The following is an 18,450-nucleotide window of genomic DNA, read 5'->3' as shown; positions in this document are numbered from 1 at the left end:
AACTAATTAGTATTTCTCACATGAGGACATTTCAATTATATGGTAAAATATGAAAGCTCAAAATGCAAAATATGGAGGGAAATTTAGTATTTTAGATTAGAAATGTTTTGCATTTTGTACCTATTCCAACCCCTGAGAGAACAGTCCTTCCCTCCAGAAGTAGCATAACCTATTGCCTCTGATTTAGTAGCTGGCTGACTAAGTGTGTGTGCAGAATGTGTGACAAGACAGTCAGATCCCCAGGCAGTGAAAACAGAACTTTGATTTGCTGGAGGAAAGAAAAGGAATAATTTCTGTCCAAGCTTTGAAAAGGATGACAGTAATTTTTAGAAATAAGCATGTACTTTTTTTTTTTCATTTTCTGCAAACTTCCATTTACGTAAGAAATGAAGAGTTTTAATCTTCTTAGTAAGCATTTTGATAATTATTTGATTAGTTTATAAAATCTGTATATTGCACATTTCCAACAAAATGGGAAACTTTTTACTGTTTCTTTGCTTACTTGTGTCAGTCTCTGTCTGGCATGAGCCTCGTTCAGCTCCTGCCAAAGAGTCTCTGCTGATGAATGACATTTGTTCTATTGTTTAGTCCCAAACCCCCTAACACACTTGCACTGATTATAGACTTCAGAGCCAAGAAATACTGACATACAATCGGAACTGAGGAGAGAAGGGGACAAAGTTTTTTTGTTTGTGCTTTGAAGATGCTAAAAAAGCCTTCCCAGCCTCATAACTTTGGTGACAGAAATGTAATGGAAGTGGGAAATGTTTACATCTCATTTTTGGATGAGATATGGCATACGAAGAGCAGTTTGGGCTTCTCAAGGCCCAGCCATTTCTGGAGATGTTGCATCAGATGTCTGGGATAATATGGAAGCTGTGGCTGGCAGCCTGTGATGCAGGTTCCTGTCTCTTCTAGAAATAGCATCGAACAAAACACATGGCCTTGAAACTTATACTCTTTGGAATAGCAGGTGCTGTGCCATGGGTCAGAAAGAAGGATCTCTTTTAAATCAAGAAACGGCTGGAGAAATAATAATATTTTAGCACTGTTGTCCTACTAAATTCTGTATTTTTACCACAGCATACACTTGTGATGGATCCTTTGTGGTACCCTCTGGCACCTTCTCAAGTCAAGGGTACCCTCTGGTACCCTCTGGCACCTTCTCAAGTCTCAGGCTCTACAAAATCGCCCTCCAGAACAGCTGGAAAAGCTGAACACAATTCTCCTTTCCCTGGCTTTGCCCACACTCCATGCCTCTTCTTCTTGGAGAGTCTTAAAGGAAATCAAACTGATAGGAGCTACTGTTCCTTAGTGGCCTTGGATGGGGCCACCAAGGCCTGAGGCTACCTGTTATCCTGGGAAGATGGCCAGGGCACCTGCTGGGACGTGACTTTGGGGACACATGGAAGGCTGACATTCTGTGGCTGCCTTCTGTCTAACTTGATTTGGTCATGTTTAGGGGCTGCCCTGACCCTGGGGGTGGAAGACCACTGAGGGGCAGAGGGCAGGTGTCCACTCTCATTCCTGGGTCTCTGTGAGCAGATGCCACGAACCTGTGGTGCTCTGCCCACACACCTTCAGTGTGGGACTCCCTCTGCTCCTCAGTGGGTATGGCCTTCATGTCCAGAGGAGCAGGCAAATCCCAGTGGTGGGAAGGCAAGGGAAGGGAGGGCACCTAACAACTCATCATTTCTCTCCTTAAATGGGGATAAGCACACACACTGGGCTTGGGTCTTTGAATTTGGTAACTTTTGGGGCAGGGGCCCGTAAGGTCTCTGTTGACAATTTCAGGAGCCAGACTGTCCTGACAGGCACATTGGTGCCCTGCTAACCACGGGCAGGAGTTAATCAGCAGTGGAAGGAAGGAAGGAGCCTTCTCAGCAGCCCAAATTGTGGCACTTGCCTTACCTAGTCAGGCTTCACTGCCTCCATGACATTAATTTGCTCCTGACCTAACGCTCCCAGAGCTGCAGTTCAACGTGTTTATTAATTCTAGGAACGAGTTTGCAGATGAATTTTATTGTTGGACTGAGACACAACGAGGTGCAGATATGTGTGTTCTATTCCATTTCCCATATCTATGCCATAAAACGTTGCATTTGTGCCACCTGTATTATTTGTGAGCTTGTATTAGTGCTTAGCTTAAGGCCTATTGAAATGTCCTTGAAATAAAATAGCCTCATTAAGCTTTGGGGTAGATTTTTAAATTCTTGTTCATTTTTCAAGTCAGAGGAGGTTGAAGCAGCAAGGCTTGCCAAAGAACTAGGATCCCTATGTCATGAAAAGTTTCACTAACCTGGCTCAGACACAGAAAACTACTGGGAGAAATTTCCCAGTGGATAATTACTCCTGACATTCATCAACTTCTAACAGGATTCATGGGCTCGTCTATTGTTTTTCATCTCAGGGAATTTAACACATTCCTCAGAAGAAGATGGCACAGGTTATTATGGAAATGGGTGCCTGGACAGAGAGGAATCATTTTGGGGTGCAGAAGAGGAAGTGCCACGTTTCAGTAGCAGAGAAATTTCTTCTACTTGACAATGACCCGCAGGGTCTGCTTTCAGAGAACAATTCTTAAATATGAATAAATATTGATTTTTCATTATGAATAAATATCTACAATCTGACAAGTTAGTCAATATGAGCTACTTTGAAATTAGCCTTATAAGTTAAACTTTGCTTGTCCTGGGTTCATAAGGAAGATTCCATTGCTTCAGTATAAGAGAGATTAATGCCCCTGAGAAAATCTGTGCGGAAGTTTCCTTTCTCACCTTTGCCTGATGGGAAGAAGGATTTTTATTGTTCATTAAAGAGAGTGACCTGTTCCAGGCTCTTAGGGCAAGTCCTCAGGAAAGACAGATTTTAAATCCTTCCCTCAATGAACTCAGCATTAGTTTAGCTCGCCCAGCCCAAGGCACTTCACTAACTTTTCAGCGGTGAAGGAAAAGAGGCATTCAGAGCCCTCCCTCACAAGCTAGTGGTTTTCTTCCTTAAATACAGAATTAATCTAAAATTACTTTCCCATTAATTTGCCAGTTTCAGCTACTGCTACAGTTATTTCCATATGCCAGGACAAAGTTTTAAATCAGGATCTGTATTTTGGGGTTCCTGAAATTCAGAAGGGAGCTAAATTTGCTTCCCAGACTGCTGGCAGCTGTCTGCTGGGCACTGATGATGGTTTGTGTTCATCCAGGGCCGGTCTGAAGTTTCAAACAGTGATTACCCTTAATGTCTAATGAAACCTGAGGAATTAATTAGTCTTTTTTGTGACTCTGCTATCCTGAATTCCTTAACCTGGATTCAAGGCAGCCTGATGGGTTGGAATGGGGAATGCAGGGCAAAGGGATGGAAATAAATAATCTGTCAGCTTGTTGTGGTGCATCCCTTCGCCCGGGCTTGCACAAACACAGGGCAGAGCACGGAGCCTCACCAAAAACTGCGCTTCTCCCTCGTCCCGAGGCTGCCGAACTGCCCCCTGGTTCGGCAGGGCTCGGCGCTGGGTCCTGCAGCAGGCTGCACACGCTGCAGCAGGCTGCACACGCTGCAGCAGCTGCAAGTCCCTGGGCAGGGGCCCCTGCAGTGCATCCAGCAGCAGAGCGGCCCCTGCAGCGCATCCAGCAGCAGAGCTGCTCCTGCAGTGCATCCAGCAGCAGAGCTGCCCCTGCAGCGCATCCAGCAGCAGAGCTGCTCCTGCAGTGCATCCAGCAGCAGAGCGGCCCCTGCAGCGCATCCAGCAGCAGAGCGGCCCCTGCAGTGCATCCAGCAGCAGAGCTGCCCCTGCAGTGCATCCAGCAGCAGAGCGGCCCCTGCAGCGCATCCAGCAGCAGAGCGGCCCCTGCAGCGCATCCAGCAGCAGAGCTGCCCCTGCAGTGCATCCAGCAGCAGAGCTGCCCCTGCAGTGCATCCAGCAGCAGAGCGGCCCCTGCAGCGCCCGGCCCCGCTGGCTGCTGCCGGGTTGAAGGAGCAGTGCAGCAAAGCTCCCCCTCGGCAGCCTCGCAGGGAGCTCGAGCAGGGCTCACCGCAGACACTGCAGTGCCCTCTGCTCTGCAGGAGCCGGGGTGCTGCAAGGAGGCGACACCCTGGGAAAGGAGGATTTATGGGGGGAGAGAGGAAAGGCATCCCACTGCTGCGGGAGCAGGGGAAGCAGAAAACATCAGGGCTCACAGCGTCCCTCTGAGGAGGGAAGCACTCCTTTCTCTCTGGCAGCCAACCAGGCCCAAAGTGTAATAAACCCACAAAATGGATTATTTTTCTTTAAAAATAGACCATGTTCCCCCACGGGCTCCTTAAATAAATCTCTTGGCCCTGTTCTCTCTAGCTCAAGGTCAGCTGGAAGCACGGCCCTTTCAGTCCAGCACTGGCATTTCAGCAGGAGAGCAGTGAGCCCCAGGGCTGTGGCCACAGATGTGCTGCCTGACTTTGCCCGATGCACTCTGCATCTGGGCTAAGCCTGGGAAGTTGTTGGACAGCAGCTGGGCTGTCAGTCACAGGGCCCTGAGCTTACAGGAGCTGAAGTACAGTCACAAAGCTTTCTTAAGCCATTAACTGATGTAAGTGACATAAATGTTCCCCCTTTCCCTCTACAATGGGTGGGGGTTTCTTATTTGCTTGAACAAGGGGCTTGTAGTCTACCAGATGGGTCCAGGCTGCAAGTCCTCGAGATCTGCTTCTTAGATCAATTTTCAATGCTTACAAGAGTAACTTCATTTAAATCTGTGGCCTCCAATCTACCCTTGGGTGAAGTGTGAAGACAGCAGCTGCACTCCAAGATCTCTTACACCCCACGGATTTTCTGTTGTATGTGCCACTGGGGCTTCAGGAAGGAAGGCATCATCCCCCTCTCTTTATTCACTTACTGAAATATATTGTCAGCATGGTGAAAGCAGTTCAGTCAGAAATATCTGAAATGGGCAATGTTGCTTGTAGAAAACAAATTCTGTTTTAGACACAGAATTGTTCCCACATTATTGTTAGGTCAAGAGTGAAGAACCATGGGGTTTTCAGGAATTTAAATTACATAAAATACACAAGTAAACAATGATTGCTTTAGATTTAAATTGGATTACATTCAAATGAAGTTCATGCCCTATCCTGCTGTCTTTACTTACAGGAGTAGTATTTATAAATACATAGTAAAGCACGTCAATATTCTTGATTGGAACTTATTTTACTTACAAATTTCTTCATTAGCAAGTATTGTTCTTGTCTTCAAAATGTTTCCATTTCTAAAAATCCTCACACATTTAGACATTTGCAGGAGCGGTAGAAGTGATGGGAAAGCTTTCCAAAACTAAAACCAGCTGAAAAAAATCAAGGGAATTTGGCTGATACTGAAAGGCCAGAGCTCTTCTACCCAAACCTGAAAAGATGGCTCTCTCCTGGTGGGTCTCAGAGGAGAGACACATTTACTGTTCCCTGAACAGCTGCAGCAAAGCCCTTGGGTGCAGCATGCACTTGAGACACCTCCCCTTGAACACTGGCTGCTTGGCCACTCAGGCATGTAAAAACACCTTGTGGGGCAGAGCACTTTCTAGTGCCTGATCTCACAAGCTTCACAGCATCCCAGCCCTAACTCCCACTGGGGCATCCCCAGAAGGCCCCGAGGGCTGCTGAGCACAGCTTTGGGGAAGGTGTCCCTGCTGCTCAGACACTTCCTCTGTGCATGGGCTGTGCAGGGCCAGGTGTGCTCAGGGTGCAGGGCCAGCTCGGGGCCAGCACGGGCTGTGCTCCGTGTCCTTGTCACACGCCTGTCCTTGGCACAGCTCTGTGAGCCGTGGTGCCTCTCTCCCAGCCTGGGTGAGCTATCCCCGCCATGCTCTGGGGGCAGCACTGCTGAAGGCCCTCGGGCCAAGCTGTGCTCTCCTACAGAGGGCTGGAAAAGCAGCCACACCCAGAAACTCTGGATTGATGCTCACGTGAATGAGAGCAGATGTGCCTAAATAAACGAGAATCTTAAGAAGGTGGGGAGGTTGGAAGGCAAATCCTGTTTTTCTGATGCAAACCAAGCACTGTTTAAATGTTTAGAAGAATCAGATTGGCTGTCACTATTCATCCTCTTCAAGAAATCATTTATTCCTTTATTTTGGCATGGATTTTTATAAAGCCTCTGGTCTTAAAGATCCAAAGTCACCTCATGTGGGTCCCAGCAAAGGCAGGAAAAGGTTTGAGGATTTAAATGAAAATGGAATTGGAGCTTTCTTTGCCAGGCAGTGAGGCACAATCCCTCTGCCCTCAGCTGTGTGCGCACACTCTGCTTGAAATCTGGAGCTGTAGGATATTGACAGCAGAAGTGTGGGAATATCCAGGCACAGTTCTGGGAAAATCCTCTATCTGCTGAATTCTGTGACTTGTTTGTGACCAGACTGTGGTTGCTGTCAAATGTTAGCTATTAGGGGTTTTTTTGCTGATTTTATTCTTGCTGTTTCTCTTGTTAGTATGTGAATTGCTCTTGTCCCAGCTCACTGCTGTGGTTCATCATCCAGCAGCTGAGTGAGAGGGCTGATTTTGTGCTAGAGCCAAAAAAACCTCTTGGCCATTTTATGTGTGGACCTTCACATTTGATCCTCCATCTCTGCAGCTCCAGGTGTGCATTATGTCTTAGAGGGATATAAGGCAGCCTGGTTTTCTGCTCTGTTTCAGGGTATTTTGTGTTCTGTTTTCCTCATGTCTACAGCACTGCATGCACCCTCTTGCCACCAGCAGTAGCTGTACCTTCACAGCTCAGGGATCTGGGCACTGAATATTAAGGATTTCAGCCAGAGCCCCCATGTACCTCTGTGGTGCAAACAGCTGCTTCCCAAGAGCCAGACTGCTGTGGCCAAGAAACAGTTAATTGTTGTTTATTTTATTTACATGATCAAATTTAATCTCTTCTTTTACTGTTCAGCAGAGCTCTACAAATCTCATGTGACCTCACAGGACTTACCCAGCTCCCGAATTTCCCAAACCTTTCCCCTGCAGATTGTATCACAGCCTGTTTCAACATATCCATTCCCCTTAGTGAGAACAAGAACTGCAGCAGGGAAAATGGGGGGCTCTTTCAAAATGTTTTCAATTCCATCCTTTTAGTGCCAGAATCTGTGGGTTGATGAGGGTTAATGATGCAAGTTGGACCTGGGGAAGGGACAACAATCCCATAAGGAACTGGAAAACTTTCTACTCCCAAACACAAACTGAAAGGAAAAGGTTAGCAGCCCAACCAGACCATCTTGCATGCCCTTGCAGGCCTTAATTCCTTCACAAACATGAGCAAACTCAATAAAAAGAACCAGCTAAATAAAAATCCCCACGCAGAGAGAAAGATTTTGATCCTCTGTTAAAACAGTTTGAGCGGAAAGGATTTTGCAGCCTCTCGGTTAATCTGCCAATCACGTGGTTGAAAGCGATGCCCTTGAGGCACTATCAAGCCTGTTGTTGAATTGATTGGTCAATAAAAAAAGAAAGGAGAAAGAAAAAAAGAATAGAAGTTATGCTCTTGTATTAGTATTGCTAAATCCTCACCTGCAAGTCTGGGTAATCTTCCCTGGAGGAGTGTGCTGTGAAGGCTGAAATGGACTTCTGAAAAAAGAGAGGTTTCTAATCAGCCTTCTTCAAATATGTATTACTGATTCCTGGAAATGAGTAGCAGCCAGGAATTAGTTGTAGGTGTGAATCAGAAAGCAGCAGTGGCCTTTGAAAACAGGTGAATAAGTTTTGCATACCTGTGGGCTGCTATTATGCATTCCTGTGGCTAATACAGCTTGTTGCTTAGCCCAGAAATGTCAATGCTTTCAGTATCTGACTTGTACAACTCTAAGTGCATGGTAAGCATCCACTGTATCCACCTTACCTGGTTGTTCCTAATTTATTGGTTTTGATACAAGTATCCACCAGTAGAGAATGGTGGGTATGACCCAAGGACCTTCCCATTTAATCTTACAGTTGTGCCCAGTGTAGGAAGCTGCCAGATCTTCTCCCTTCTCTGAACAGCAATTGCAGCACTGCAGGATTTTGGGAATGGGTCTGGACTGGTCAAGGGTCCAGCTTCCCTTCAGGGAGATGAGCTGTTTAATAGCAGCAGGAATTTTTGTTATCATGACTCTGTAAAAGAGCCTTGAAATAATAAAATTTAAACTTGTAAAAGGTTTAGTGGTTTAAAATTGGGTTCCCAGCCCTTTCTGTTACATAAGCTGCCTTTAAAAAAAGATACTCTGCTGTGTCCTTAAATTGTGCCTGCTGCATTTTATGTACTCACACGTCTATCTGTGTGTCACCTGTGTACAAACAGAGAAGGGGAGTTACAAACTAAATAGGGTTCTTTCTTTTTATAACATGGCTGTAGCTATTTCTTTTTTTCTTGAAAGGAAGTAAGCTTTTAAAGTTCATGAACTCTCCTTCAGCTTTAAATCCTGCATCCATAGTTTAAGTTCCTAGCAGAGACCATGACACAAAGTAGAGGAGAGAGGAGCCAAGGGTAGGAAGTGGCAGAAAGTGAGCCCTGAGCCAAGACCATGGCAAAGCACGAGACGTCCTTGGGGGATACTCAGGGCACCCTCAGAAAGGTCAGTCTTTTCCTTTTTGCTTTGCTTGTTTGTTTTTAAAGCTCCTTTGCCCCAGAGAAAACCCACTGGCCGTAGTGGGGAGGTGCAGGAGACCCATTTTGGAAAGCAGTTCCTCGAGGTGATGGGCTTTGACTCAGGCTTGCAACCTCTTGTGCCTTTGCTATTTTCTGATGTGCTGCATCTTGATGTGGCAGTGCCCTCCCCACAGATGGCTGCATGCACAAGGAAAACAGCCCAAGCTGGGAAGTTCCCTTCCTTCTTGCTACCTGCTTCGGATGCTGTATGACAGAACAAGCAGAAGGCTAGGTAGATAGAACATGAATAATCACTGAGAACCAAGAATCTCAAAGACAATGAGATAATTTCTTAAATATCTCTTTTTGCTGTCCCTCATAGAGAAAAAGATCGTCCTTCCGTTAAAAATCCAATTCTAGGAATAACATCACCAGCCCAGTTTCATAATGCTTATATTTTGTCAGCTGCTGATTTGACTCTGACGACTTAAAGAAGATTTCTGCTAAAAATATATCAGCCCACTGCTTGAAATGCTTTTACCACCAGGCAGAAATGGAAGGATGAGTATTATAAACAAAATGAATAGCTTTGTTTACCACAAATACATGTCAAGAGGGGAAAAGTTGTCTATTTACATTCCTGATGTTCTCACGGTCACAGTGTGTTTTACTCACCCAATTAAATGTTTATATTTAGTAGGAGCTGCATTAATTGAATTTTTTTCATTTCTGTTAAGGTTCTTACTGGTGTTACACAGCTCAGGGGCACGGGTAGGTGTGAGTCCTGGGCTGCAGAGAAGTCTTGCAAACTGCAAGCCATGCAGAAAGAAGTGAAATGCCAGCTGAGTGTGCTGACAGCCCATAACAAACAAACCATCAGGGGAACACCTTATTCCTGTCTATCACTTTGAAATCAAAGCTTTGGCAACATTAGTGCTGACAAGGTTAACTGTGTCACTGCCAATCTTTTCCACATTTTTCCCTTCTGTCACAATCAGCAGCCATTCCACACTAAGCCTGTAAATGTGCTACTTAAACTCACAGCTTGTTTCATCCAGTCCTAGGAGTATTAGGACTAGTGAAGGTGGGATAGCACCAATTTTTAACATACAAACGAAGAACTTCACATCTGTTTTAGGTGTGAAGTTATTCATTATTATGTTCAATTCAACTTTTAAAAAATCACTTTCAAATTAAACAAAGTTATCACAAAATTTTCTCTTGACTTGCAGACTTACAAAGACTGTGGGAGAAATGAGCTCTGCTTTGTGACAGGCCAACGCAAATGTGCTTCCTTTTCTTACTGTAATACTCGTGGGTTTCCTTTCTATCATCCATTTAGCCTAAAAATACCTTTTTGCAGTTTGTGGGTTTCCTTTTCATCATCCATTTAGCATGAAAAAAATTCTCCAGTTTGCAAGTTTCCTTTCTATCATCCATTTAGCCTAAAAAAATCCTTCTTCAATTTGTGGGTTTCCTTTTCATCATGCATGTAGCCTAAAAATGTCTTTGCTCAGTTGTCAGGCTGCCTTCTTGGATCATTATGAGAAATTTGAGGATTAGCTCTGCTGGTTTTGCATTTGTTGCCATTGATTTGATCTGTGTGTAATACAAGAGGGTGGAACTCTTCTGACGTTTTGCGCTGACTTTGCAGAGGCAGAGAAGACGTAGGAAAGGTTGAGGCAATGTGGAGAAAGGTCTTTTGAACAACTACTATTTACTGCTCTCTTGCAGAAGCTCAGCTCCCTTTCTCTGTTGCCACTGGGGCTGCTCCTCTTGGTTTGTGAAGGCACAGAAGGAGGCTCTTCACCCATGGCTTGTTATGGTGTGGAATGCTGAGGGGTGATGGTTAACCTAAGCCAGGAGATCTGGAAGAGGTTTGGATGTGTATATGGAATGGAGGCTGGACCAGGAGCTCTGGCACTCTTGAGAAGACTGTGCAGAGGGAGCAGTTTCTTTTTACAAACCTAGGAACAGCAAATGCAGCAGGCCTCATGGAGCCTGGTGGGAATGCCCCAGGAAAATTAGCCATGCAGCTTTCTTATTCCTTGCTATGCCTTGAATCCCTCAATAAATGTTTTGCAATACTTCCATTTTATATTTCTATTCCATCTCAGAGAAACAGAAGGGAGCAAGTTAGAGCCCTAGGAAAATCTGGCAGAAAAGTATTTGAGATGCCAGGCACTTCTGTTTGGTGTTTCCACACTCAAAGCTGCCCCTCCACACACTGCTGGCCTCTCTGAGAACCATTGTCACTGGCTCATAGCTCCACCTGCAATTCTGACCCCACTAATGGCAGTGGTGACACTTCCTCCAGCTTGAAACGGGGCGTGACTTTCACCACCAGCTTCTAAAACTGGCCATTAATCAGATTTAGTGGCTTAGGAGCAGTATAAAGAAAGCCAGGTTGGAATCAGATTGAAGAGAGGCTGACTGCTCATTGCTGCTGCAGTGAATATTCTGAAGACCTGAATGGATTTAGGGTTTGAATTCTACTGGAAATCATTACACAGTCAGAAATCTCATCCTCCAGCTAGTCAGCTGCCTTTAGTTTTTTCTCCGAGATTCTGGCCTCAGAATGCAAACAGCTTTTCACAAGTCAAGATGTTTTCTTTAATCCTCTCTACTAATACCTGGATTTCTTGTTCTGAGCCATCAAGATCCAGCTATGCCAATGGCAAGTGAGGTTGTAGGATATTTTGGAGTAGGTATCTCCTGGAAAGACAGGGAAGCACTAAGCCCTTTCAGCAAAGCCCATACCCTCATTTAAAATAGCCTGTGAAATGCCAGCCACCCTTTCCCAGAGAAGACTAATTCAAATGGAACTGGCAAAACCAAACAATCTGTCTACCAGGAAAGGACTAACAGATCTCATCTTTCATATCATAAGAAATTCTGGGAAACGCTACAAGTCCTGTTTCTGTACCTCAGAGAGAGAAGAAGGAGAGAGCAGGGAAGAAGAGAAAATATTTAAGCCACAGGACAGCAGCAGCACAGGAACAGGCTGCTGTTTCCTAGCTGGGAATCAATTTGTGCTAGAAGTAAAACGTTTTCCAGGTATTGGAGAAGTGAGGGTGTGGACTCAGAACTAGTGGGAACACAATAAGCTTAGTGATTCATAGGACATAGCTTGTTAACTTATAAATGATGCTACATGAGACAAGGAGCTGCAGTAACAGGGAATTTGATTCACAGCAGCCGGATCTGTTCAGGTTTCTGCTCTGTGCTGCCAGTAGGTGTGGTGCCCACTCCCCCTAAGAAGGTTTCTTTCTTCACCCTGCACCTCTCTGCCTGGTTGCTCTCCCAGATGAACAGAACAAACATTTTTGCCTTGAATATTTTTCTGTTTCTGTGGGTGGCAAAAAAAAAAAAAAAAAAAAAAAGGAAAAATGTGTGGGTATATAGGTGCAAAAATCAAAAATGACTGCAAAGAGATAACACATCGAGAGGTTTGTTTTCTTTTAGCAGTAAAGTAAAATGGATGGAAAGTCAAGTTTCTGTTACTCTGAGGTGACATTGTTACAAAATGGCTGGTCTCTGGCACAGGGCTTGTACTTTTGTGGTTGGGAGCCTGGAGAAGCAGCAGGCACGTGTTGGAGGAGCCTCGTGGAGCAGCCGTGTTGCCTGCCAGCTGACAGGACAGCACCGACCCACCTCGGTTCAGGGTGGGCTGGCAGGGGTGCCAGCATGGCAGCACAGTCACTAGCATTTATCCCAAAGTCCCAGGTGTCCTGGAGCCCAGGCAAGGTGCTAGTCCACGCCCTGGAACACCTGAAATTTAAGCAGGACAAAACAAGGGCAAGATAGGAAGGAAGAGAAGGATTTTATCTGTGTTCTGGAGATGGGAGACAGATTCAGTTAGAAGCAGTCCCATCAGAGGGTATCCAGGACACCTGCACGGTGCTGACGGATAGAGCCAGCAGCAGGAAACCCAACACCTGCAGCACCTCACACAGCTCCAGAGATCTGCCTTCAGGCAAGGCAAGCGAGCCCTGAGAGTAAAATGAGTTGCCGAAGGTGATGCAGGAAGATGGGTACAAACTGGGAATTACCTGCCTCTCCTGAATTCAGATTTGCAAGATCTTGCCTATCTTGTCCAAAGTCACTGCCTGACAAGACCTCACTGGTAGGCGTTACTCTTTACCGAATATCAAGCAAGAATTTAGAGTGAAATTGGTTATTATCCTTTTACTCTGTCAGCTTGGGCTGTGGAAGTGGGGCCAAAGGCTTGAAGCAAAGTGCAGGAGAGAGATGAAGTGTCTGTACCTTGGGTTGAGGCTGACAGACCCTACAGAAACACAGCTCGAGCTTTTTGGTTGAATCCCTACCACATATGCTAAAAAGGTGTTTCTTTGGAAATGAGAACTTTACTGAAAATCTTGTGGATAAATTAGATACATGCAATAGGTGCTGGAGAACTGAACAGCAGACTTCCTTCAAGATTTTCTTTCAAATCTATTTAGAAATTAAATCTAAATTAAAATTCTGATTAATTTTTCATGTTACATTTTATGCCACAGCGTAAAATGTTTAAATGGGATTTTTTGTTACAAAATTATCTCATTTCCTCTCCAAGTGCTTTCAGGTCAGTTAAAATACAGTAAGAGCAAAAGCAGGGCAAGTTTAGCAGTAGACAGAATTAATTGTGGTTAGCTCTGTGTCAAAGAAGATGGAGATGACAAAAGTCAGAGGAGTTGGAGCTTGTGAGGGCTGTTGCTGAGAGCCCACAACCTATAAAAACTCCATTCCCAACTCCCTTCAGTTTCTCACCAGCTGTTGCCTGTCACACCGACTGTGGGCAGCACACATGTGACTTTCCTGGCTTTCTGTGGGGATCTGCCTTCCAACACTCCATCCTCAGCACAGCTTCAGGGGGAGCCTGCTGGTGTCAACAACACACACATGTAATGGTTTCCAAGCTCCCCTTGCAGCAGGTTCACACTTTTCATGTCATTTCATTCCTGGCTGGTGTTATCAGGCTGTTCCTGGGCTTTGGGGTTAATGCCAGAGCATTTCCTCTAACACAGCTGCCAGAAGCTCCTCTAGGGAAGGCTTGTGAGGGTGGTGGAAGACACGGCCAACATGCTGGACAGGTGAGCTGCAGAGAACTCCCACTGGGCAGTGGTAGCTGTTGAGGAGGTCCAGCAGGATAAAGGATGTGTCCTGTGACAGGAGGATCCTACATATCCCCAGAGCTGTCTTGTGCCTGATCCCATAGAGACTGAACACCCCTTGGATGCCACATGGGAAGCCAAATGAGGGGCAACAGTGGAGAGCAAGGATGACCCCCTTCATCTCCCCCTTTGACAGTGTTTCTTCCTCTTCTACCAACAGCCAGATAATAGCAACAACCCAAATTCCACCTTTAAATGGCCCAACATCCATCCTGAGACACTTGATTCAAAGTCTCTCCTTGGGTTTTCTGTGGTTCTACAAACACCACACCACTGTGGTAATGCTTTCAATCCTACAGGGAGGTGGCACAAAGAGTGGGATTGACCAACCCTGACTTTTTTAGTAAAATACGCCAATGCAGTCATTTTCTGGTTACAAATATCTATGGGAAGAGTAGATGTGTCCTTTAATAACAGGGAGAGTGCTTAAAAAAAGAACATTATATTGCTGTGTTGCCTTCACCCCAGTAAATTGCAGCATTTTCATTTTCCTGTATTTATTGCATTGAAGTGTTTATATGACTGTGAAGCAAATATTTGCTTTCAAAGGTCAGTTGCTGTATCTCTCTTCCTCTGGGGACAGACGTAGGTCTCTCTGAGCCTTCAGTATTACTCCATACAGATTATATAATGTTCTTGCTATGGGATTCCTCACTGCATCTTGGCACTACTGAAATAGCAGATGCAGAATTCAAATATAATAGGCAGTGCCTTTCCATTAGCCAGTTTCTGTATTTCTCTCTAACACTGTCTGTGGTGCTTCTGTGTGAGCACTGGCATAAGGGACGAGACTGTCTGCAGGGAGTTTGATGTAAATGACCCAAGTGCCTGGGGTTGCTGCATTGTGTAGGAGACAGAGAGCACAGCCTGGAACATGTTGTACATGGTATTTGTAGCAGTGTTTGGGCTTTTTTCTCCTTTTCAAAGAGCACCAGGGATGTTTGTGTGTGAACCCAGAGGATTTCCTTTTCTGAAATGGAAGAACCAAGGTCCACATGAAATTTTGAGGCTGAATTTGTATAGGCAATTACCAAAAGTATAAACACAAATTGAGTCAATGTAGGGTCTGTAACTTCTGTAGCAACCTTTTTTTTTTTTAATCAAATTTTTAGATTGAAAGAGCTTAACATATTACATCCCTACTTTGGTTTTCTGATTTATCATCTCTGCAGGGACTGTAGATAAAAAAAAAATGCAGTTTAAGTTAAAAGTACAGAGTACACTTTGGAGAGTTTATTCCAGTTATATTAGAGATTCCTAAAGCAATTCTAGGATTTTGATACTTGGTTCAAATTAACTTCAATGAGAACAGAGTGCAAAATATCAACTAGTAACAAAAATATAAATTCTGCAAGGAATTTAGTACCCTAAGTCCTTGATATTATCTTAGGCCTGTTTCTGTTCTACTTAAACAAGTGCAGGTTTCAGTGGGCCTGAGCCAGACCTTATGCTTTTGAAAGTCTGTCTAGTATCAGTAAGAGCAAATTTCATCATGGTTTAACTTTCCTTGACCATTCCTGAAATTGTTAATTTTCAATGCTTTAAAACATCAGGAGTTTTAAATAAAAGCTTTTTATAGGTGTTCCTAAGAAACACTATCGAGGGAGAACTGTTACTTTGCACTTCAGAGCAATAATTCCCTTTAAAACATAATTCTTCTCTCACCAGGATTTTTATTGATAACAGGGTTTGTTGTTGGAAATTCATGACACTGGAATGGCAATTCAGCCTAAACAGGACTTTTCAAGGAAAATCCTATCTCTAATCTGTCTTATTCCACATTATAAATTGCAAAATCTGAAAAGAAATTAAACTCATTCCCTGCCATCTACAAAATATATGTAGTTTATCACACTGTGTGCAAATCAGTAACCTTTATTGATTCTTGGGCATGGTTTTCTATTAAATAAAGTTGAATCAGCACAGCTGCGGGGCACTTCTGTTTATGACTAAAACTTGATGTAAAATGACTTGTCTGGAAGAATGCTTTTTGCTATTTCTCAATCCATGCTAAGTGCTTTACAAATACCAAACAATCTCAATAAACCTGTCAAGTTCGATCACTTGCTGCACAACATCTCTCCGCTCACAAGCTCTGACACTTTTTTAGCTTGATGCAGAATAAGACATGTCTGTCACTAAGATGCCAACTGATGGTTCTAACAAACCAAGAAGGGTACCAAAAAAAACCCCACAAGAGCATGGAGTGACAGGACAAGGGACAATGGCCTCAAACTGACAGGTAGTAGGTTTAGATTAAATGTTAGGAAGAAATTCTTGGCTCTGAGGATGGTGAGTCACTGGAACGGGTTGTCCAGAGAAGCTGCGGATGCCCCGTCTCTGCAAACATTCAAGGCCTGGTTGGATGGAACTCTGAGCAACCTGGTCTAGTGAAAGGTGTCCCTGTCCGTGGCAGGGGGTTGGAATGAAATGATCTTTAAGGAACTTTCCAACCCAAACCATTCCATGCTTCTCTAAAAGTCTCTCCACGTTTATTTCCAGGTTTTTTTTCTTTTTTTGCACCACCCGTTACCACCACAGGCTCATGATCAAGGAAATATTGTAAGGAAAATATCAAAAGTCAGGCTGGAATCTACCTGAGAATGGAATTTTCTGTGATTTTTTTTTTTTTATCTGCAGAGACTGACCAACAGTCAATAGATAAATTGCTGTTGTCAGTAGAAGCCCTCATGTCACCTCCACTCACTTACAGGTCTGTAATTATTCAGCTCACACTGGATATGCTTAGAAAATGAACCAAATTCCCTGCTAGCATCCCACCCTCTCACTGATGCATCACCTCCCACTTTACAGCTAGTGAGATGATACCAACAGGCACAGAGCAGAACCACTTTTCTGCCCATCAACATCTATATGTATTTACCAATTAGACAGTCCCAAAGCCCTAAACAAATTGTCCTGATTTTGGCTCAAGCTCAGTGCTACTACTCTGCCAGCACAAGTGTAGCAAGGGGTCCAGGCAGAGGAGAATATTTTAACCAGATGCTCGAAACTAGGTCCACAGACTTAGTCTTGGTATTATGGTACAGAGGCCATGCTAGAAATATTTCACCTCTGGGTTATGTCTCAATCTGGGGAAAAAACACAATTTGTGAAGCAGTGACCAGTGCTAGAGCCAGCCTGTACTCAGTGGGACAGGAGTTTGGAGCATGGTTCTTTACCAGAAGGACTTCTTTTTATCCCACCTGAGCATGTTCCATTTGCTGACCAGGAGCAGTGTTTTTCTGGAGCTGAGTGCTACGAAGGGCACCACCAGCATAGCAGCAGGGTGGGAAGGTTGGGGTGGCCTTGAGAGTATCCCCACACCTTCACATGCCCTTCTGGAAGAGACCAGTTCCCGGTTTATCTTTCCCTCCTAAATATCCAAATGCACCATGTTTTTGTAAAGCTCATTTCCTGCTGTTTGTGAGCATCCTTGAAGTGTCTGATACCAGCCTGAGTATTAGCCATGAAATTAAGCTCTGCCTTTACATCCGCTGGGCTTGCAGATGAGTTGCCTAAGCCTGGTCCTTCACACTGCTGTGACCATGCAGCTGGCAGGACCAGGTGGCCTCCTTTTCCAGCAGACATTTAGGCTCCTACACATGGTGTGACCCATCACAAAATGCCAGCCTCCCTCTGACGAGGATGTGGCGATGTGCGCAGTGATGAAAGTAGAATATCGTGCCAATAGCTGCAGGGCTGACTCCTCAATATGGATTTCTTCCTGCTGTAGCTTCAAAGAGGAAAAGCAACCACGAGTGAGGGCACAGCTAATGGGAAGGCATGAAGGTCACATATTCCCTCTCAGATAAGAAAAACAGCAGATCTGTTGCTGAAGCTGCAGAGAAAATGCAAGGAGCTGTCTGCTTTCCTTACACCTTTCTAAGCAAACAGGGTGTGATCCAGGAAATATCCCTGCCACCGAGCTGTACCTGCTCAGCCCATACTCCTGATGTCCTTATGCAGTGCACCATCGAAGAGAGGTTTAATCTCCAATATGTAGCAATTTCTATTTTAACGGAGCTGTTATTGCTAAAATTTTAGAGCCAAAATTTTTCTGCCCTGACTTATCTTGTTTCATAAAGGCTGCACATATCGTGAAGACAGGACAGAAAACAGCCCCCAGGATCCTGCCTTCTTTAGAGCAGCTTTGCTGAAAGGGGCTGCTTTTGTCCTCTTTTTGTAATTGAGCATGATGGCATCTGCTTTATGGCTGTTTACTTGCAGTCTCCCACAACTTCCCCACCTCCTCTGCACCTGCAATTAGGTTTTCCTGCAATGTACAAATCTAACATTCAGTGAGCAGTAATTTGCAATGTGCCATGCTTGAATCAAGCAAAGAAATAAGCCAGTGTTGTTGTTATAAAGACCTGACAGATGGTAGGAGGGCCCGCCTTTCTTAATCAAGTCATGCTCACTAATCAGAGCTAGCTTGAATTTGTAACAAAAAAGAAACCCTACCAAACTGAGGATTAATGGGCTGCATCCTGACCTCTGGTTAGGACTAGCTCAGGGGTGTCCTTCTGTATCAAGAGGGATAATGAAGATCAGAATCTGACCTGCTTTGTGGAGAAGTTGAAAATGCCAGTTAGGTCCTACCGTCACTTCCCCCACAGTGAAGGGTTCTCCCATGTAGACTTCTCCCAGTCTAGCTGTAAATATTATTTCAGAGTCTGAGCAACAGCATGGTGGATAAGTCATTAGCCAATGAAA

At 44.6% G+C, this 18,450-nt stretch overlaps 1 protein-coding gene across 3 annotated transcripts in view; it reads left to right on the top strand.

Moving 5' to 3' along the window:
* SNAP25 (synaptosome associated protein 25) overlaps window positions 1-18,450 on the top strand; it is a 61,951-nt gene that overhangs the window by 14,076 nt on the left and 29,425 nt on the right. The window lies entirely within an intron of this gene.

Source organism: Haemorhous mexicanus, chromosome 3 (assembly GCF_027477595.1).
Source record: "Haemorhous mexicanus isolate bHaeMex1 chromosome 3, bHaeMex1.pri, whole genome shotgun sequence".
In the NCBI taxonomy this organism is placed as follows: Eukaryota; Metazoa; Chordata; class Aves; order Passeriformes; family Fringillidae; genus Haemorhous; species Haemorhous mexicanus.
Note: the sequence above shows the minus strand (reverse complement) of the source record. Positions and strands in the feature narration are given on the sequence as shown.